Source organism: Artemia sp. Qi Xiang Cuo, chromosome 18 (assembly GCF_049724085.1).
Source record: "Artemia sp. Qi Xiang Cuo chromosome 18, ASM4972408v1, whole genome shotgun sequence".
In the NCBI taxonomy this organism is placed as follows: Eukaryota; Metazoa; Arthropoda; class Branchiopoda; order Anostraca; family Artemiidae; genus Artemia; species Artemia sp. Qi Xiang Cuo.
In genome coordinates, this window is record NC_142811.1 from 50,169,142 (window position 1) to 50,190,222 (window position 21,081).

Sequence of the window (21,081 nt, forward strand, 5' to 3'; positions counted from 1 at the left end):
TTCTCATGATTTTTCAAAGTTCATTTATAAATTTCTTTCGTTGAAATGCAAGAGTTGGAATATTTCAGCAGTGTTGTGTTGTGGTTTACAGTGTCACAGTTACATTCTCTTGATTTTTCAAAGCTCATTTTGAATTTCTTTCATTGAAATGCAAGAGTTGGAATGTTTCAGTAGTGTTTTGTCTTGGTCTACCGTGTCACAGTTACATTTTCTTTATTTTTCAAAGTTTATTTTGAATTTCTTTCAATGAAATGCAAGATTTGGATTATTTCAGTAGTGTTTTCTTGTGGCTTACATTGTCACAGTTACATTATCTTGATTTTTCAAAGTTCATTTTGAATTTCTTTCGTTGAAATGCAAGAGTTGGAATATTTCAGTAGTGTTTTGTTGTAGTTGACTTTGTCACAGTTACATTCTCTTAATTTTTCAAAGTTCATTTTGAATTTCTTTCGATGAAATGAAAGAGTTGGAATATTTCAGTAGTGTTTTGTCGTGGTTTTCTAGTCACAGTTACATTCTCTAGATTTTTCAAAGTTCATTTTGGTTTTCTTTCATTGAAATGCAAGAGTTGGAATATTTCAGTAGTGTTTTGTCGTGGTTTACCTTGTCACACTTACATTCTCTTAATTTTTCAAAGTTCATTTTGGTTTTCTTTCGTTGAAATGTAAGAGTTGGAATATTTCAATAGTGTATTGTCGTGGTTTACCTTGTCACACTTACATTCTCGTGATTTTTCAAAGTTCAAAAGTTCATTTTGAATTTCTTTCATTGAAATTCAAGAGTTGGAATTTTTCAGTAGTGTTTTGTTATGGTTTACCTTGTCACAGTTACATTCTCATGATTTTTCAAAGTTCATTTATAAATTTCTTTCGTTGAAATGCAAGAGTTGGAATATTTCAGTAGTGTTTTGTTGTGGTTTACTGTGTCACAGTTACATTCTCTTGATTTTTCAAAGCTCCGTTTGAATTTCTTTCATTGAAATGCAAGAGTTGGAATATTTCAGTAGTGTTTTGTCGTGGTTTACCTTGTCACAGTTACATTCTATTGATTTTTCAAAGTTCATTTGAATTTCTTTCATTGAAATGCAAAGGTTGGAATATTTCAGCAGTGTTTTGTTATGTTTTACATTGTCACAGTTACATTCTCTTGATTTTTCAAAGTTCATTTTGAATTTCTTTCGTTGAAATGCAAGAGTTGGAATATTTCAGTAGTGTCTTGTCGTGGTTTACCTTGTCACAGTTACATTCTCTTAATTTTTCAAAGTTCATTTTGGTTTTCTTTCGTTGAAATGCAAGAGTCGGAATATTTCAATAGTGTTTTGTTGTAGTTTACCTTGTCAAAGTTAAACTCTCTTAATTTTTCAAAGTTCATTTTGAATTTCTTTCATTGAAATGCAAGAATTGGAATATTTCAGTAGTGTTTTGTTATGGTTTACCTTGTCACAGTTACATTCTCATGTTTTTTCAAAGTTCATTTATAAATTTCTTTCGTTGAAATGCAAGAGTTGGAATATTTCAGCAGTGTTTTGTTGTGGTTTACAGTGTCACAGTTACATTCTCTTGATTTTTCAAAGCTCATTTTGAATTTTTTTCATTGAAATGCAAGAGTTGGAATATTTCAGTAGTGTTTGTCGTGGTTTACCTTGTCGCAGTTACATTTTCTTGATTTGTCAAAGTTTATTTTGAACTTCTTTCATTGAAATGCAAGAGTCGGATTATTTCAGTAGTGTTTTGTCGTAGTTTGCGTTGTCACAGTTACATTCTATTGATTTTTCAAAGTTCATTTGAATTTTTTTCATTGAAATGCAAGAGTTGGAATATTTCAGTAGTGTTTTGTCGTGGTTTACCTTGTCACAGTTACATTTTCTTGATTTGTCAAAGTTTATTTTGAATTTCTTTCACTAAAATGCAAGAGTTGGATTATTTCAGTAGTGTTTTGTTGTGGTTTACCTTGTCACAGTTACATTCTATTGATTTTTCAAAGTTCATTTGAATTTCTTTCATTGAAATGCAAGAGTTGGAATATTTCAGTAGTGTTTTGTTGTGTTTTACATTGTCACAGTTACATTCTCTTGATTTTTCAAAGTTCATTTTGAATTTCTTTCATTGAAATGTAAGAGTTGGAATATTTCAATAGTGTTTCTCATGATTTACCTTGTCACAGTTACATTCTCTTAATTTTTCAAAGTTCATTTTGGTTTTCTTTCGTTGAAATGCAAGAGTTGGAATATTTCAGTAGTGTTTTGTTGTAGTTTACCTTGTCACAGTTACATTCTCTTAATTTTTCAAAGTTCATTTTGGATTTCTTTCGATGAAATGCAAGAGTTGGAATATTTCAATAGTGTTTTGTCGTGGTTTACCTTGTCACAGTTACTTTCTCTTGATTTTTAAATGTTAATTTGTTTTTATTTCATTGAAATGCAAGAGTTGGAATATTTCAGTAGTGTTTTGTTGTGTTTTACATTGTCACAGTTACATTCTCTTGATTTTTCAAAGTTCATTTTGAATTTATTTCGTTGAAATGCAAGAGTTGGATTATTTCAGTAGTGTCTTGTCATGGTTTACCTTGTCAGAGTTACATTCTCTTAATTTTTCAAAGTTCATTTTGGTTTTCATTCGTTGAAATGCATGAGTTGGAATATTTCAGTAGTTTTTTGTTGTAGTTTACATTGTCACAGTTACATTCTCTTAATTTTTCAAAGTTCATTTTGAATTTATTTCGATGAAATGCAGGAGTTGGAATATTTCAGTAATGTTTTGTCGTGGTTTTCTAGTCACAGTTACATTCTCTAGATTTTTCAAAGTTCATTTTGGTTTTCTATCATTGAAATGCAAAAGTTGGAATATTTCAGTAGTGTTTTGTCGTGGTTTACCTTGTCACAGTTACATTCTCTTAATTTTTCAAAGTTAATTTTGGTTTTATTTCGGTAAAATGTAAGAGTTGGAATATTTCAGTAGTTTTTTGTTGTGGTTTACCATGTCACACTTACATTCTCTTAATTTTTCAAAGTTCAAAAGTTCATTTTGAATTTCTTTCATTGAAATTCAAGAGTTGGAATTTTTCAGTAGTGTTTTGTTATGGTTTACCTTGTCACAGTTACATTCTCATGATTTTTCAAAGTTCATTTATAAATTTCTTTCGTTGAAATGCAAGAGTTGGAATATTTCAGTAGTGTTTTGTTGTGGTTTACAGTGTCACAGATACATTCTCTTGATTTTTCAAAGTTCATTTTGAATTTCTTTCATTGAAATGCAAGAGTTGGAATAATTCAGTAGTGGTTTGTCGTCGTTTACCTTGTCATAGTTACATTCTATTGATTTTTCAAAGTTCATTTGAATTTATTTCATTGAAATTCAAGAGCTGGATTATTTCATTAGTGTCTTGTTGTTTTTTACATTGTCAAAGTTACATTCTCTTGATTTTTCAAAGTTCATTTTGAATTTCTTTCGTTGAAATGCAAGAGTTGGGATATTTCAGTAGTGTCTTGTCGTGGTTTACCTTGTCACAGTTACATTCTCTTAATTTTTCAAAGTTTATTTTGGTTTTCTTTCGTTGAAATGCAAGAGTTGGAATATTTCAATAGTGTTTTGTTGTAGTTTACCTTGTCAAAGTTACACTCACTTAATTTTTCAAAGTTCATTTTGAATTTCTTTCATTGAAATGCAAGAGTTGGAATATTTCAGTAGTGTTTTGTTATGGTTCACCTTGTCACAGTTACATTCTCATGATTTTTCAAAGTTCATTTATGAATTTCTTTCGTTGAAATGCAAGAGTTGGAATATTTCAGCAGTGTTGTGTTGTGGTTTACAGTGTCACAGTTACATTCTCTTGATTTTTCAAAGCTCATTTTGAATTTTTTTCATTGAAATGCAAGAGTTGGAATATTTCAGTAGTGTTTTGTCGTGGTTTACCTTGTCACAGTTACATTTTCTTGATTTGTCAAAGTTTATTTTGAACTTCTTTCAATGAAATGCAAGAGTCGGATTATTTCAGTAGTGTTTTTTTGTGGTTTGCATTGTCACAGTTACATTCTATTGATTTTTAAAAGTTCATTTTGGATTTCTTTCATAGAAATGAAAGAGTTGGAATATTTCAGTAGTGTTTTGTTGTAGTTTACTTTGTCACAGTTACATTCTCTTAATTTTTCAAAGTTCATTTTGAATTTCTTTCGATGAAATGCAAGAGTTGGAATATTTCAGTTGTGTTTTGTCGTGGTTTTCTAGTCACAGTTACATTCTCTAGATTTTTCAAAGTTCATTTTGGTTTTCTTTCATTGAAATGCAAGAGTTGGAATATTTCAGTAGTGTTTTGTCGTGGTTTACCTTGTCACAGTTACATTCTCTTAATTTTTCAAAGTTCATTTTGTTTTTCTTTCGTTAAAATGTAAGACTTGGAATATTTCAATAGTGTTTTGTCGTGGTTTACCTTGTCACACTTACATTCTCGTGATTTTTCAAAGTTCAAAAGTTAATTTTGAATTTCTTTCATTGAAATGCAAGAGTTGGAATTTTTCAGTAGTGTTTTGTTATGGTTTACCTTGTCACAGTTACATTCTCATGATTTTTCAAAGTTCATTTATAAATTTCTTTCGTTGAAATGCAAGAGTTGGAATATTTCATTAGTGTTTTGTTGTGGTTTACAGTGTCACACTTTCATTCTCTTGATTTTTCAAAGTTCATTTGAATTTCTTCCATTGCAATGCAAGAGTTGGAATATTTCATTAATGTTTGTCGTGGTTTACCTTGTCTCAGTTACATTTTCTTGATTTGTCAAAGTTTATTTTTTACTTCTTTAACTGAAATGCAAGAGTTGGATTATTTCAGTAGTGTTTTGTTGTGGTTTTCATTGTCACAGTTACATTCTATTGATTTTTCAAAGTTCATTTGAATTTCTTTCATTGAAATGCAAGATTTGGAATATTTCAGTAGTGTTTTGTTATGTTTTACATTGTCACAGTTACATTCTCTTAATTTTTCAAAGTTCATTTTGAGTTTCTTTCGTTGAAATGCAAGAGTTGGAATATTTCAGTAGTGTTTTGTTGTAGTTTACCATGTCACAGTTAATTCTCTTAATTTTTCAAAGTTCATTTTGGATTTCTTTCTATGAAATGCAAGAGTTGGAATATTTCACTAGTGTTATGTCGTGGTTTACCTTGTCACAGTTACATTCTCTTGATTTTTCAAAGTTCATTTTGGTTTTCTTTCGTTGAAATGCAAGAGTTGGAATATTTCAATAGTGCTTTGTTGTAGTTTAACTTGTCAAAGTTACACTCTCTTAATTTTTCAAAGTTCATTTTGAATTACTTTCATTGAAATGCAAGAGTTGGAATATTTCAGTAGTGTTTTGTTATGGTTTACCTTGTCACAGTTACATTCTCATGATTTTTCAAAGTTCATTTATGAATTTCTTTCGTTGAAATGCAAGAGTTGGAATATTTCAGTAGTGTTTTGTTGTGGTTTACAGTTTCACAGTTACATTCTCTTGATTTTTCAAAGCTCATTTTGAATTTCTTTCATTGAAATGCAAGAGATGGAATATTTCAGTAGTGTTTTGTCGTGGTTTACCTTGTCACAGTTACATTTTCTTGATTTGTCAAAGTTTATTTTAAATTTCTTTCACTGAAATGCAAGAGTTGGAATATTTCAGTAGTGTTTTGTTGTGGTTTACCTTGTCACAGTTACATTCTATTGATTCTTCAAAGTTCATTTGAATTTCTTTCATTGAAATGCAAGATTTGGAATATTTCAGTAGTGTTTTGTTATGTTTTACATTGTCACAGTTACATTCTCTTGATTTTTCAAAGTTCATTTTGAATTTCTTTCGTTGAAATGCAAGAGTTGGAATATTTCAATGGTGTGTTGTGTTGTAGTTTACCTTCTCATAGTTACATTCTCTAAATTTTTGAAAGTTCATTTTGTATTTCTTTCGATGAAATGCAAGAGTTGGGATATTTCAATAGTGTTTTGTCATGGTTTACCTAGTCACAGTTACTTTCTCTTGATTTTTCAAAGTTCATTTTGGTTTTCTTTCGTTGAAATGCAAGAGTTGGAATATTTCAATAGTGTTTTGTTGTAGTTTACCTTGTCAAAGTTACACTCTCTTAATTTTTCAAAGTTCATTTTGAATTTCTTTCATTGAAATGCAAGAGTTGGAATATTTCAGTAGTGTTTTGTTATGGTTTACCTTGTCACAGTTACATTCTCATGATTTTTCAAAGTTCATTTATAAATTTGTTTCGTTGAAATGCACGAGTTGGAATATTTCAGCCGTGTTTTGTTGTGGATAACAGTTTCACATATACATTCTATTGATTTTTCGACGTTCATTTTGGAGTTTTGTAATTGAAATGCATGAGATGGAACATTTCAGTAGTATCTTGTCGTGGTCTACCTTATCACAGTTACATCTTATTGATTTTTCAAAACTTATTTTGAATTTATTTCTCTGAAATGAAAAAGTTGGATTATTTCAGTAGTGTTTTGTTGTGGTTTACCTTGTCACAGTTAAATTCTATTGATTTTTCAAAGTTCATTTGAATTTCTTTCATTGAAATGCAAGATTTGGAATATTTCAGTAGTGTTTTGTTATGTTTTACATTGTCACAGTTACATTCTCTTGATTTTTCAAAGTTCATTTTGAATTTCTTTCGTTGAAATGCAAGAGTTGGAATATTTCAGTAGTGTTTTGTTGTAGTTTACCATGTCACAGTTATATTCTCTTAATTTTTCAAAGTTCATTTTGGATTTCTTTCGATGAAATGCAAGAGTTGGAATATTTCAATAGTGTTTTGTCGTGGTTTACCTTGTCACAGTTACATTCTCTTAATTTTTCAAAGTTCATTTTGGTTTTCTTTCGTTGAAATACAAGAGTCGGAATATTTCAATAGTGCTTTGTTGTAGTTTACTTTGTCAAAGTTACATTCTCTTAATTTTTCAAAGTTCATTTTGAATTTCTTTCATTGAAATGCAAGAGTTGGAATATTTCAGTAGTGTTTTGTTGTGGTTTACCTTATCACACTTACATTCTCATGATTTTTCAAAGTTCATTTATGAATATCTTTCGTTGAAATGCAAGAGTTGGAATATTTCAGTAGTGTTTTGTTGTGGTTTACAGTGTCACAGTTAAATTCTCTTGATTTTTCAAAGCTCATTTTGAATTTCTTTCATTGAAATGCAAGAGTTGGAATATTTCAGTAGTGTTTTGTCGTGGTTTACCTTGTCACAGTTACATTCTCTTAATTTTTCAAAGTTCATTTTGGATTTCTTTCGTTGAAATGTAAGAGTTGGAATATTTCACTAGTGTTTTGTCGTCGTTTACCTTGTCACACTTACATTTTCGTGATTTTTCAAAGTTAAAAAGTTCATTTTGAATTTCTTTCATTGAAATGAAAGAGTTGGAATTTTTCAGTAGTGTTTTGTTATGGTTTACCTTGTCACAGTTACATTCTCATGATTTTTCAAAGTTCATTTATAATTTTCTTTCGTTGAAATGCAAGAGTTGGAATATTTCAGTAGTGTTTTGTTGTGGTTTACAGTGTCACAGTTATATTCTCTTGATTTTTCAAAGCTCATTTTGAATTTCTTTCATTGAAATGCAAGAGTTGGAATATTTCAGTAGTGTTTTGTCGTGGTTTACCTTGTCACAGTTACATTTTCTTGATTTGTCAAAGTTTATTTTGAATTTCTTTCAATGAAATGCAAGAGTTGGATTATTTCTGTAGTGTTTTGTTGTGTTTTACCCTGTCACAGTTACATTCTATTGGTTTTTCAAAGTTCATTTGAATTTCTTTCATTGAAATGCAAGAGTTGAAATATTTCAGTAGTGTTTTGTTGTGTTTTACATTATCACAGTTACATTCTCATGATTTTTCAAAGTTCATTTTGAATTTCTTTCGTTGAAATGCAAGAGTTGGAATATTTCAGTAGTGTCTTGTCTTGGTTTACCTTGTCACAGTTACATTCTCTTAATTTTTCAAAGTTCATTTTGGTTTTCTTTCGTTTAAATGCAAGAGTTGGAATATTTCAATAGTGTTTTGTTGTAGTTTACCTTGTCAAAGTTACATTCTCTTAATTTTTCAAAGTTCATTTTGAATTACTTTCATTGAAATTCAAGAGTTGGAATATTTCAGTAGTGTTTTGTTATGGTTTACCTTGTCACACTTACATTGTCAAGTTTTTTCAAGTTCAATTATGATTATGTTTTGTTTAAATGCGCGAGTTTGACTATTTTTGCAGTGTTTTGTTTTGCTTTTCATAGTCAAATATACATTCTACTGATTTTCGACATTCGTCTTGGATTTTTTACTTTTAAATGAATGAGAAGGATTATTTCAGTAGTGTTTTGTAAAGGTTTGACTTATCAGAGTTACATTTTATTTATTTTTTAAAACTTATTTTGATTTTCTTTCACTGAAATGCAAGAGTTGGATTATTTAAGTAGTGTTTTTTTGTGGTTTACATTCTCACAGGTACATTCTATTTAATTTTCAAAGTTATTTTGAATTTCTTTCATAGAAATGCAAGAGTTGAAATATTTCAGTAGTGTCTTGTTGTGTTTTAACTTGTCACAGTTACATTCTCTTGATTTTTCGAAGTTCATTTTGGATTTATTTAATTGAAATGCAAAAGCTGGAATATTTCAGTAGTGTTTTGTCTTAGTTTACCTTGTCACAGTTACATTCTCTTAATTTTTCAAAGTTCATTTTGGATTTCTTTCGATGAAATGCAAGAGTTGGGATATTTCAATAGTGTTTTGTAATGGTTTACCTAGTCACAGTTACATTCTCTTGATTTTTCAAAGTTCATTTTGGTTTTCTTTCGTTGAAATACAAGAGTCGGAATATTTCAATAGTGCTTTGTTGTAGTTTACCTTGTCAAAGTTACACTCTCTTAATTTTTTAAAGTTCATTTTCAATTTCTTTCATTGAAATGCAAGAGTTGGAATATTTCAGTAGTGTTTTGTTATGGTTTACCTTGTCGCAGTTACATTCTCATGATTTTTCAAAGTTCATTTATAAATTTCTTTCGTTGAAATGCAAGAGTTGAAATATTTCAGTAGTGTTTTGTTGTGGTTTACAGTGTCACAGTTACATTCTCTTGATTTTTCAAAGCTTATTTTGAATTTCTTTCATTGAAATGCAAGAGTTGGAATATTTCAGTAGCGTTTTGTCGTGGTTTATCTTGTCACAGTTACATTCTCATGATTTTTCAAAGTTCATTTGTAAATTTCTTTCGTTGAAATGCAAGAGTTGAAATATTTCAGTAGTGTTTTGTTGTGGTTTACAGTGTCACAGTTACATTCTCTTGATTTTTCAAAGCTTATTTTGAATTTCTTTCATTGAAATGCAAGAGTTGGAATATTTCAGTAGTGTTTTGTTATGTTTTACATTGTCACAGTAACATTCTCTTGATTTTTCAAAGTTCATTTTGAATTTCTTTCGTTGAAATGCAAGAGTTGGAATATTTCAGTAGTGTTTTGTTGTAGTTTACCTTGTCACAGTTACATTCTCTTAATTTTTCAAAGTTCATTTTGAATTTCTTTCGTTGAAATGCAAGAGTTGGAATATTTCAATAGTGTTTTGTCGTGGTTTACCTTGTCACACTTACATTCTCTTAATTTTTCAAAGTTCATTTTGGTTTTCTTTCGTTGAAATGTAAGAGTTGGAATATTTCAGTAGTGTTTTGTCGTGGTTTACCTTGTCACAGTTACATTTTCTTGATTTTTCAAAGTTTATTTTAAATTTCTTTCACTGAAATGCAAGAGTTGGAATATTTCAGTAGTGTTTTGTTGTGGTTTACCTTGTCACAGTTACATTCTATTGATTTTTCAAAGTTCATTTGAATTTCTTTCATTGAAATTCAAGATTTGGAATATTTCAGTAGTGTTTTGTTATGTTTTACATTGTCACAGTTACATTCTCTTGATTTTTCAAAGTTCATTTTGTATTTATTTCGTTGAAATGCAAGAGTTGGAATATTTCAGTAGTGTTTTGTTGTAGTTTACATTGTCACAGTTACATTCTCTTAATTTTTAAAAGTTCATTTTGGATTTCTTTCGATGAAATGCAAGAGTTGGTATATTTCAATAGTGTTTTGTCGTAGTTTACCTTGTCACAGTTACATTCTCTTGATTTTTCAAAGTTCATTTTGGTTTTCTTTCGTTGAAATGCAAGAGTTGGAATATTTCAATACTGTTTTGTTGTAGTTTACCTTGTCAAAGTTACACTCTCTTCATTTTTCAAAGTTCATTTTGAATTTCTTTCATTGAAATGCAAGAGTTGGAATATTTCAGTAGTGTTTTGTTATGGTTTACCTTGTCACAGTTACATTCTCATGATTTTTCAAAGTTCATTTATGAATTTCTTTCGTTGAAATGCAAGAGTTGGAATATTTCATTAGTGTTTTGTTGTGGTTTACAGTGTCACAGTTACATTCTCTTGATTTTTCAAAGCTCATTTTGAATTTCTTTCATTGAAATGAAAGAGTTGGAATATTTAAGTAGTGTTTTGTCGTGGTTTATCTTATCACAGTTACATTTTATTGATTTGTCAAAGCTTATTTTGAATTTCTTTCACTGAAATGCAAGAGTTGGATTATTTCAGTAGTGTTTTGTTGTGGTTTACCTTGTCACAATTACATTCTATTGATTTTTCAAAGTTCTTTTGAATTTCTTTAATTGAAATTCAAGATTTGGAATATTTCAGTAGTGTTTTGTTATGTTTTACATTGTCACAGTTACATTCTCTTGATTTTTCAAAGTTCATTTCGAATTTCTTTCACTGAAATGCAAGAGTTGGAATATTTCATTTGTGTTTTGTTGTGGTTTATCTTGTCACCGTTACATTCTCTTTTTTTTTCAAAGTTCATTATGGTTTTATTTCGATGAAATGCAAGAGTTGGAATATTTCAATAGTGTTATGTAGTGGTTTAACTAGTCACAGTTACATTCTCCTAATTTTTCAAAGTTCATTTTGGATTTCATTCGTTGAAATGCAAGAGTTGGAATATTTCAATAGTGCTTTGTTGTAGTTTACCTTGTCAAAGTTACATTCTCTTTATTTTTCAAAGTTCATTTTGAATTTCTTTCATTGAAATGCAAGAGTTGGAATATTTAAGTAGTGTTTTGTTATGGTTTACATTGTCAAAGTTACATTCTCATGATTTTTCAAAGTTAATTTATGAATATGTTAATTTTAAAGGAAAGAGTTGGAATATTTCAGTATTGTTTTGTTGTGGTTTACAGTGTCAAAGTTAAATTCTCTTGATTTTTCAAAGCTCATTTTGAATTTCTTTCATTGAAATGCAAGAGCTGGAATATTTCAGTAGTGTTTTGTCGTGGTGTACCTTGTCACAGTTACATTCTCTTAATTTTTCAAAGTTCATTTTGTTTTTTTTTCGTTGAAATGTAAGAGTTGGAATATTTCACTAGTGTTTTGTCGTGGTTTACCTTGTCACACTTACATTCTCGTGATTTTTCAAAGTTCAAAAGTTCATTTTGAATTTCTTTCATTGAAATGCAAGAGTTGGAATTTTTCAGTAGTGTTTTGTTATGGTTTACATTGTCACAGTTACATTCTCATGATTTTTCAAAGTTCATTTATAAATTTCTTTCGTTGAAATGCAAGAGTTGGAATATTTCAGTAGTGTTTTGTTGTGGTTTACAGTGTCACAGTTATATTCTCTTGATTTTTCAAAGCTCATTTTGAATTTATTTCATTGAAATGAAAGAGTTGGAATATTTCAGTAGTGTTTTGTCGTGGTTTAGCTTGTCACAGTAACATTTTCTTGATTTTTCAAAGTTTATTTTGAATTTATTTCACTGAAATGCAAGAGTTGGATTATTTCAGTAGTGTTTTGCTGTGGTTTACCCTGTCACAGTTACATTATATTTATTTTTCAAAGTTAATTTTAATTTCTTTCATAGACATGCAAGAGTTGGAATATTTCAGTAGTGTTTTGTTGTGTTTTACATTGTCACAGTTACATTCTCTTGATTTTTCAAAGTTCATTTTGAATTTCTTTCGTTGAAATGCAAGAGTTGGAATATTTCAGTAGTGTCTTGTCGTGGTTTACCTTGTCACAGTTACATTCTCTTAATTTTTCAAAGTTCATTTTGGATTTCTTTCGTTGAAATGCAAGAGTTGGAATATTTCAGTAGTGTTTTGTCGTGGTTTACCTTGTCACAGTTACATTTTCTTGATTTGTCAAAGTTTATTTTAAATTTCTTTCACTGAAATGCAAGAGTTGGAATATTTCAGTAGTGTTTTGTTGTGGTTTACCTTGTCACAGTTACATTCTATTGATTCTTCAAAGTTCATTTGAATTTCTTTCATTGAAATGCAAGATTTGGAATATTTCAGTAGTGTTTTGTTATGTTTTACATTGTCAAAGTTACATTCTCTTTATTTTTCAAAGTTCATTTTGAATTTCTTTCGTTGAAATGCAAGAGTTGGAATATTTCAGTAGTGTTTTGTTGTAGTTTACCTTGTCACAGTTACATTCTCTTAATTTTTCAAAGTTCATTTTGGATTTCTTTCGATGAAATGCAAGAGTTGGTATATTTAAATAGTGTTTTGTCGTGGTTTACCTTGTCACAGTTACATTCTCTTGATTTTTCAAAGTTCATTTTGGTTTTCTTTCGTTGAAATGCAAGAGTTGGAATATTTCAATACTGTTTTGTTGTTGTTTACCTTGTCAAAGTTACACTCTCTTAATTTTTCAAAGTTCATTTTGAATTTCTTTCATTGAAATGCAAGAGTTGGAATATTTCAGTAGTGTTTTGTTATGTTTTACCTTGTCACAGTTACATTCTCATTATTTTTCAAAGTTCATTTATGAACTTCTTTCATTGAAATGCAAGAGTTGGAATATTTCAGTAGTGTTTTGTTGTTGTTTACAGTGTCACAGTTAAATTCTCTTTATTTTTCAAAGTTCATTTTGAATTTTTTTCATTGAAATGCAAGAGTTTTAATATTTCAGTAGTGTTTTGTCATGGTTTACCTTGACAGAGTTACATTTTCTTGATTTGTCAAAGTTTATTTTGAATTTCTTTCACTGAAATGCAAGAGTTGGATTATTTCAGTAGTGTTTTGTTGTGGTTTACCTTGTCACAATTACATTCTATTGATTTTTCAAAGTTCTTTTGAATTTATTTCATTGAAATGCAAGATTTGGAATATTTCAGTAGTGTTTTGTTATGTTTTACATTGTCACAGTTACATTCTCTTGATTTTTCAAAGTTCATTTTGAATTTCTTTCATTGAAATGCAAGAGTTGGAATATTTCAGTAGTGTTTTGTCGTGGTTTACCTTGTCACAGTTACATTCTTTTAATTTTTCAAAGTTCATTTTGGATTTCTTTCGATGAAATGCAAGAGTTGGAATATTTCAATAGTGTTATGTAGTGGTTTACCTTGTCACAGTTACGTTCTCTTGATTTTTCAGAGTTCATTTTGGTTTTCATTCGTTGAAATGCAAGAGTCGGAATATTTCAGTAGTGTTTTGTTGTGGTTTACCTTGTCAAAGTTACACTCTCTTAATTTTTCAAAGTTCATTTTGAATTTCTTTCATTGAAATGCAAGAGTTGGAATATTTCAGTAGTGTTCTGTGTTGGTTTACCTTGTCACAGTTACATTCTCTTGATTTTTCAAAGTTCATTTATGAATTTATTTCGTTGAAATGTAAGAGTTGGAATATTTCAGAAGTGTTTTGTTGTGGTTTACAGTGTCACAGTTACATTCTCTTGATTTTTCAAAGATGATTTTGAATTTCTTTCATTGAAATGCAAGAGTTGGAATATTTCAGTAGTGTTTTGTCGTGGTGTACCTTGTCACAGTTACATTCTCTTAATTTTTCAAAGTTCATTTTGTTTTTCTTTCGTTGAAATGTAAGAGTTGGAATATTTCACTAGTGTTTTGTCGTGGTTTACCTTGTCACACTTACATTCTCGTGATTTTTCAAAGTTCAAAAGTTCATTTTGAATTTCTTTCATTGAAATGCAAGAGTTGGAATTTTTCAGTAGTGTTTTGTTATGGTTTACCTTGTCACAGTTACATTCTCATGATTTTTCAAAGTTCATTTATAAATTTCTTTCGTTGAAATGCAAGAGTTGGAATATTTCAGTAGTGTTTTGTTGTGGTTTACCTTGTCACAGTTACATTCTATTGATTCTTCAAAGTTCATTTGAATTTCTTTCATTGAAATGCAAGATTTGGAATATTTCAGTAGTGTTTTGTTATGTTTTACATTGTCACAGTTACATTCTCTTGATTTTTCAAAGTTCATTTTGAATTTCTTTCGTTGAAATGCAAGAGTTGGAATATTTCAGTAGTGTTTTGTTGTAGTTTACCTTGTCACAGTTACATTCTCATAATTTTTCAAAGTTCATTTTGATTTTCTATCGATGAAATGCAAGAGTTGGAATATTTCAATAGTGTTTTGTCGTGGTTTACCTTGTCACAGTTACATTCTCTTGATTTTTCAAAGTTCATTTTGGTTTTCTTTCGTTGAAATGCAAGAGTTGGAATATTTCAATACTGTTTTGTTGTAGTTTACCTTGTCAAAGTTACACTCTCTTAATTTTTCAAAGTTCATTTTGAATTTATTTCATTGAAATGCAAGAGTTGGAATATTTCAGTAGTGTTTTGTTATGTTTTACCTTGTCACACTTACACTCTCTTGTTTTTTCAGAGTTCAATTATGAATATGTTACGTTGAAATGCGAGAATTGAAATATTTTAGTAGTGTTTTGTTGTGGTTTACATTGTCAAAGATATATTCTCTTGATTTTTCAAAGCTCATTTTAAATTTCTTTCATTGAAATGCAAGAGTTGGAATAGTTCAGTAGTGTTTTGTCGTGGTTTACCTTGTCACAGTTACATTCTCTTGATTTGTCAAAGCTTATTTTGAATTTCTTTCACTGAAATGCAAGAGTTGGATTATTTCAGTAGTGTTTTGTTGTGGTTTACCTTGTCACAATTACATTCTATTGATTTTTAAATGTTCTTTTGAATTTCTTTCATTTAAATGAAAGATTTTGAATATTTCAGTAGTGTTTTGTTATGGTTTAAATTGTAACAGTTACATTTTCTTGATTTTTCAAAGTTCATTTTGAATTTCTTTCGTTGAAATGCAAGAGTTGGAATATTTCAGTAGTGTTTTGTTGTGGTTTACCTTGTCACACTTATATTCTCTTAATTTTTCAAAGTTCATTTTGGATTTCTTTCGATGAAATGCAAGAGTTGGAATATTTCAGTAGTGTTATGTCATTGTTTACATTGTCATAGTTACATTCTCTTAATTTTTCAAAGTTCATTTTGGTTTTCTTTCGTTGAAATACAAGAGTCGGAATATTTCAATAGTGCTTTGTTGTAGTTTACCTTGTCAAAGTTACACTCTCTTAATTTTTCAAAGTTCATTTTGAATTACTTTCATTGAAATGCAAGAGTTGGAATATTTCAGTAGTGTTTTGTTATGGTTTACCTTGTCACAGTTACATTCTCATGATTTTTCAAAGTTCATTTATGATTTTCTTTCGTTGAAATGCTAGAGTTGAAATATTTAAGAAGTGTTTTGTTGTGCTTTACAGTGTCACAGATACATTCTCTTGATTTTTCAAAGCTCATTTTGAATTTCTTTCATTGAAATGCAAGAGCTGGAATATTTCAGTAGTGTTTTGTCGTGGTGTACCTTGTCACAGTTACATTCTCTTAATTTTTCAAAGTTCATTTTGTTTTTCTTTCGTTGAAATGTAAGAGTTGGAATATTTCACTAGTGTTTTGTCGTGGTTTACCTTGTCACACTTACATTCTCGTGATTTTTCAAAGTTCAAAAGTTCATTTTGAATTTCTTTCATTGAAATGCAAGAGTTGGAATTTTTAAGTAGTGTTTTGTTATGGTTTACCTTGTCACAGTTACATTCTCATGATTTTTCAAAGTTCATTTATAAATTTCTTTCGTTGAAATGCAAGAGTTGGACTATTTCAGTAGTGTTTTGTTGTGGTTTATAGTGTCACAGTTATATTCTCTTGATTTTTCAAAGCTCATTTTGAATTTCTTTCATTGAAATGCAAGAGTTGGAATATTTCAGTAGTGTTTTGTCGTGGTTTAGCTTGTCACAGTTACATTTTCTTGATTTGTCAAAGTTTATTTTGAATTTCTTTCACTGAAATGCAAGAGTTGGATTATTTCAGTAGTGTTTTATTGTGGTTTACCCTGTCACAGTTACATTCTATTGATTTTTCAAAGTTCATTTGAATTTCTTTCATAGAAATGCAAGAGTTGGAATATTTCAGTAGTGTTTTGTTGTGTTTTACATTGTCACAGTTACATTATATTGATTTTTCAAATTTCATTTTGAATTTCTTTAATTGAAATGCAAGAGTTGGAATATTTCAGTAATGTCTTGTCGTGGTTTACCTTGTCACAGTTACATTCTCTTAATTTTTCAAAGTTCATTTTGGTTTCCTTTCGTTGAAATGTAAGAGTTGGAGTATTTAAGTAGTGTTTTGTTGTAGTTTACCTTTTCAAAGTTACACTCTCTTAATTTTTCAAAGTTCATTTTGAATTTCTTTCATTGAAATGCAAGAGTTGGAATATTTCAATAGTGTTTTGTTATGGTTTACCTTGTCACACTTACATTGTCATGATATTTCAAATTTCAATTATGAATATGTTTCGTTGAAATGAAAGAATTTGAATATTTTAGTACTGTTTTTTTGTGCTTTACAGTGTCAAATATACATTCTCTTGATTTTTCGAATTTCATCTTCAATTTCTTTAGTTGAAATGCAAGAGTTGGAATATTTCAGTATTGTTTTGTAATGGTTTACCTTGTCACAGTTACATTGTCTTGATTTGTCAAAGTTTATTTTGAATTTCTTTTATTGAAATGCAAGAGTTGGATTATTTCAGTAGTGTTTTTTTGTGGTTTACCTTCTCAGAGGTACATTCTATTGATTTTTCAAAGTTCATTTGAATTTATTTAATTTAAATTCAAGAGTTGCAATATTTAAGGAGTGTTTTGTTGTGTTTTACATTGTCACAGTTACATTCTCTTGATTTTTCAAAGTTCATTTTGTATTTCCTTCGTTGAAATGCAAGAGTTGGAATATTTCAATGGTGTTTTGTGTTGTAGTTTACCTTCTCATAGTTACATTCTCTTAATTTTTCACAGTTCATTTTGGATTTCTTTCGATGAAATGCAAGAGTTGAGTTATTTCAATAGTGTTTTGTCGTGGTTTACCTTGTCACAGTTACATTCTCTTGATTTTTCAAAGTTCATTTGGGTTTTCTTTCGTTGAAATACAAGAGTTGGAATATTTCAATAGTGCTTTGTTGTAGTTTACCTTGTCAAAGTTACACTCTCTTAATTTTTTAAAGTTCATTTTCAATTTCTTTCATTGAAATGCAAGAGTTGGAATATTTCAGTAGTGTTTTGTTATGTTTTACCTTGTCGCAGTTACATTCTCATGATTTTTCAAAGTTCATTTATAAATTTCTTTCATTGAAATGCAAGAGTTGAAATATTTCAGTAGTGTTTTGTTGTGGTTTACAGTGTCACAGTTACAGTCTCTTGATTTTTCAAAGCTTATTTTGAATTTCTTTTATTGAAATGCAAGAGTTGGAATATTTCAGTAGCGTTTTGTCGTGGTTTACCATGTCACAGTTACATTCTCATGATTTTTCAAAGTTAATTTATAAATTTCTTTCGTTGAAATGCAAGAGTTGATATATTTCAGTAGTGTTTTGTTGTGGTTTACAGTGTCACAGTTACATTCTCTTGATTTTTCAAAGCTTATTTTGAATTTATTTCATTGAAATGCAAGAGTTGGAATATTTCAGTAGTGTATTGTTATGTTTTACATTGTCACAGTAACATTCTCTTGATTTTTCAAAGTTCATTTTGAATTTCTTTCGTTGAAATGCAAGAGTTGGAATATTTCAGTAGTGTTTTGTTGTAGTTTACCTTATCAAAGTTACATTTTGTTAATTTTTCAAAGTTCATTTTGAAATGCGAGAGTTGAAATATTTCAATAGTGTTTTGTTATTGTTTACCTTGTCCCAGTTACATTCTGTTAATTTTTCAAGGTTCATTTTAGATTTCTTTCGATGAAAGGCATGAGTTGGAATATTTCAGTAGTGTTTTGTCGTGGTTTACCTAATCATAGTTACATTCTCTTAATTTTTCAAATTTCATTTTGAATTTCTTTCGTTGAAATGCATGAGTTGGAATATTTCAGTAGTGTTTTGTTGTGGTTTACCTTGTCACAGTTACATTCTCTTAAATTTTCAAAGTTCATTTTGGATTTCTTTTGTTGAAATGCAAGAGTTGGAACATTTCAGTAGTTTCTTGTCATGGTTTACCTTATCACAGTTACATTCTCTTGATTTTCAAAGTTCATTTTGGATTTCTTTCGTTGAAATGTAAGAGTTGGAATATTTCAGTAGTGTTTTGTTATAGTTTACCTTGTTACAGTTACATTCTCTTAATTTTTCAAAGTTCATTTTGGTTTTCTTTCGTTGAAATGCATAAGTTGGAATATTTCAGTAGTGTTTTGTCATGGTTTACCTAGTCACAGTTACATTCTCTTGATTTTTCAAAGTCCATTTTGAATTTCTTTCATTGAAATGCAAGACTTGGAATATTTCAGTAGTGTTTTGTCATGGTTTACCTTGTCACAGTTACATTCTTTTGATTTTTCAAAGTTCATTTTGCATTTCTTTCATTGAAATGCAAGAGTTGGAATATTTCAGTAGTGTTTTGATGTGGTTTACCTTGTCACAGTTACATTCTCTTGATTTTTCAAAGTTCATTTTTGTTTTCTTTCTTTGAAATTCAAGAGTTGGATTATTTCAGTATTGTTTTGATGTGGTTTACCTTGTCACAGTTACATTTTCTTAATTTTTCAAAGTTCATTTTGAATTTCTTTCATTGAAATGCAAGAGTTGGAATATTTCACTAGTGTTTTGTCATGGTTTACCTTGTCAAGGTTACATTCTCTTAATTTTTCAAAGTTCATTTTGAATTTCTGTCGTTGAAATACAAGAGTTGGAATATTTCAGTAGTGTTTTGTTGTGGTTTACCTCGTCACAGTTACATTTTCTTGATTTTTCAAAGTTCATTTTGAATTTCTTTCGTTGAAATGAAAGAGTTGGAATATTTTAGTAGTGTTCTGTTGGGGTTTACCTTATCACAGTTACATTTTCTTGATTTTTCAAAGTTCATTTTGAATTTCATTCGTTGAAATGCAAGAGTTGGAATATTTCAGTAGTGTTTTGTCATGGTTTACCTTGACACAGTTACATTTTCTTGATTTTTCAAAGTTCATTTGGATTTCTTTCGTTGAAATGCAAGAGTTGGAATATTTCAGTAGTGTTTTGCTGTGGTTTACCTTGTCACAGTTACATTCTCTTGATTTTTCAAAGTTCATAGTTGGAATATTTCAGTAGTATTTGTTGTGGTTTACCTTGTCACAGTTACATTCTCTTGATTTTTCAAAGTTCATTTTGGATTTCTTTCGTTGAAATGCAAGAGTTAGAATATTTCAGTAGGGTTTTGTTGTGGTTTACCTTGTCACAGTTACATTCTCTTGATTATTCAAAGTTCTTTTTGGAATTTCTTTCGTTGAAATGCAAGAGTTGGAATATTTCAGTAGTGTTTTGTTGTAGTTTACCTTGTCACAGTTACATTCTCTTGATTTTTCAAAGTTCATTTTGAATTTCCTTTGTTGAAATGTAAGATTTGGAATATTTCAAAAGTGTTTTGTCATGGTTTACCTTGTCACTGTTACATTCTTTTGATTTTTCGAAGTTCAATTATAATTTTTTTCGTTGAAATGCAAGAGTTGAAATATTTCAATAGTGTTTTGTTGTGGTTTACCTTGTCACAGTTACATTCTCTTGATTTTTCAAAGATAATTTTGGTTTTCTTTCGTTGAAATGCAAGAGTTGGAATATTTCAGTAGTGTTTTGTTGTGCTTTACCTTGACACTGTTACATTTTCTTGATTTTTGTTAGGTTAGGTTAGGTTAGGCTATATCAAATTAGGTTATGTTAGGTTAAGCTAGGTTAGGTTAGGTTAGCCTACGTACGCGCGCGTACGTAGGCTAACCTAACCTAGCCTAACCTAATTTAATCTAGCCTAACCTAACCTAACAAAAATCAAGAAAATGTAACTGTGTCAAGGTAAAGCACAACAAAACACTACTGAAATATTCCAACTCTTGCATTTCAACGAATGAAAACCAAAATTAACTTTTAAAAATCAAGAAAATGTAACTGTGACAAAGTAAACCACGTCAAAACACTACTGAAATATTCAAACTCTTGCATTTCAATTAAAGAAATCCGAAATGAACTTTGAAAAATCAAGAGAATGTAACAGTGACTAGGTAAACCATAACAAAACACTACTGAAATATTCCAACTCTTGCATTTCAATGAAAGAAATTTCAAATGAACTTTGAAAAATCAAGAGAATGTAACTGTGACAAGGTAAACCACGACAAAACACCACTGAAGTATTCCAACTCTTGCATTTCAATGAGTGAAATTCAAAATGAACTTTGAAAAATCAAGAGAATGTAACTGTGACAAGGTAAACCACGACAGAACACTACTGAAATATTCCAAATCTTGATTTAAACGAAAAAAATTCAAAATGAACTTTGAAAAATCAAGAGAATGTAACAGTGACAAGGTAAACCATGAAAAAACACTATTGAAATATTCCAACTCTTACATTTCGACAAAAGAAATTCAAAATGAACTTTGAAAAATCAAGAGAATGTAACTGTGACAAGGTAAACCACAACAAAACAATACTGAAATATTCCAACTCTTGCATTTCAACGAAAGAAATTCCAAAAATGAACTTTTAAAAATCTAGATAATGTAGGTATGACTAAGTAGAGCATGAAAAAAACCCAATGGAATAGTCAAAATCTTGCATTTCAATGAAAGAAATCCAAAATTAACTTTGAAAAATCAATAAAATGTAACTGTGACAAGGCAAACTGTGACAAAACACTACTGAAATAATCCAAATCTGAACTTTGAAAAATCAATAGAATGTAACTGTGACA

General features: G+C 29.3%; 1 protein-coding gene across 1 annotated transcript in view; it reads right to left on the reverse strand.

The window, feature by feature from the left end:
• SiaT (beta-galactoside-a-2,6-sialyltransferase) overlaps positions 1-21,081 on the reverse strand; it is a gene marked incomplete at its 5' end in the record, with an annotated part of 124,048 nt that overhangs the window by 20,675 nt on the left and 82,292 nt on the right. The gene's annotated exons all lie outside the window — the stretch shown is intronic.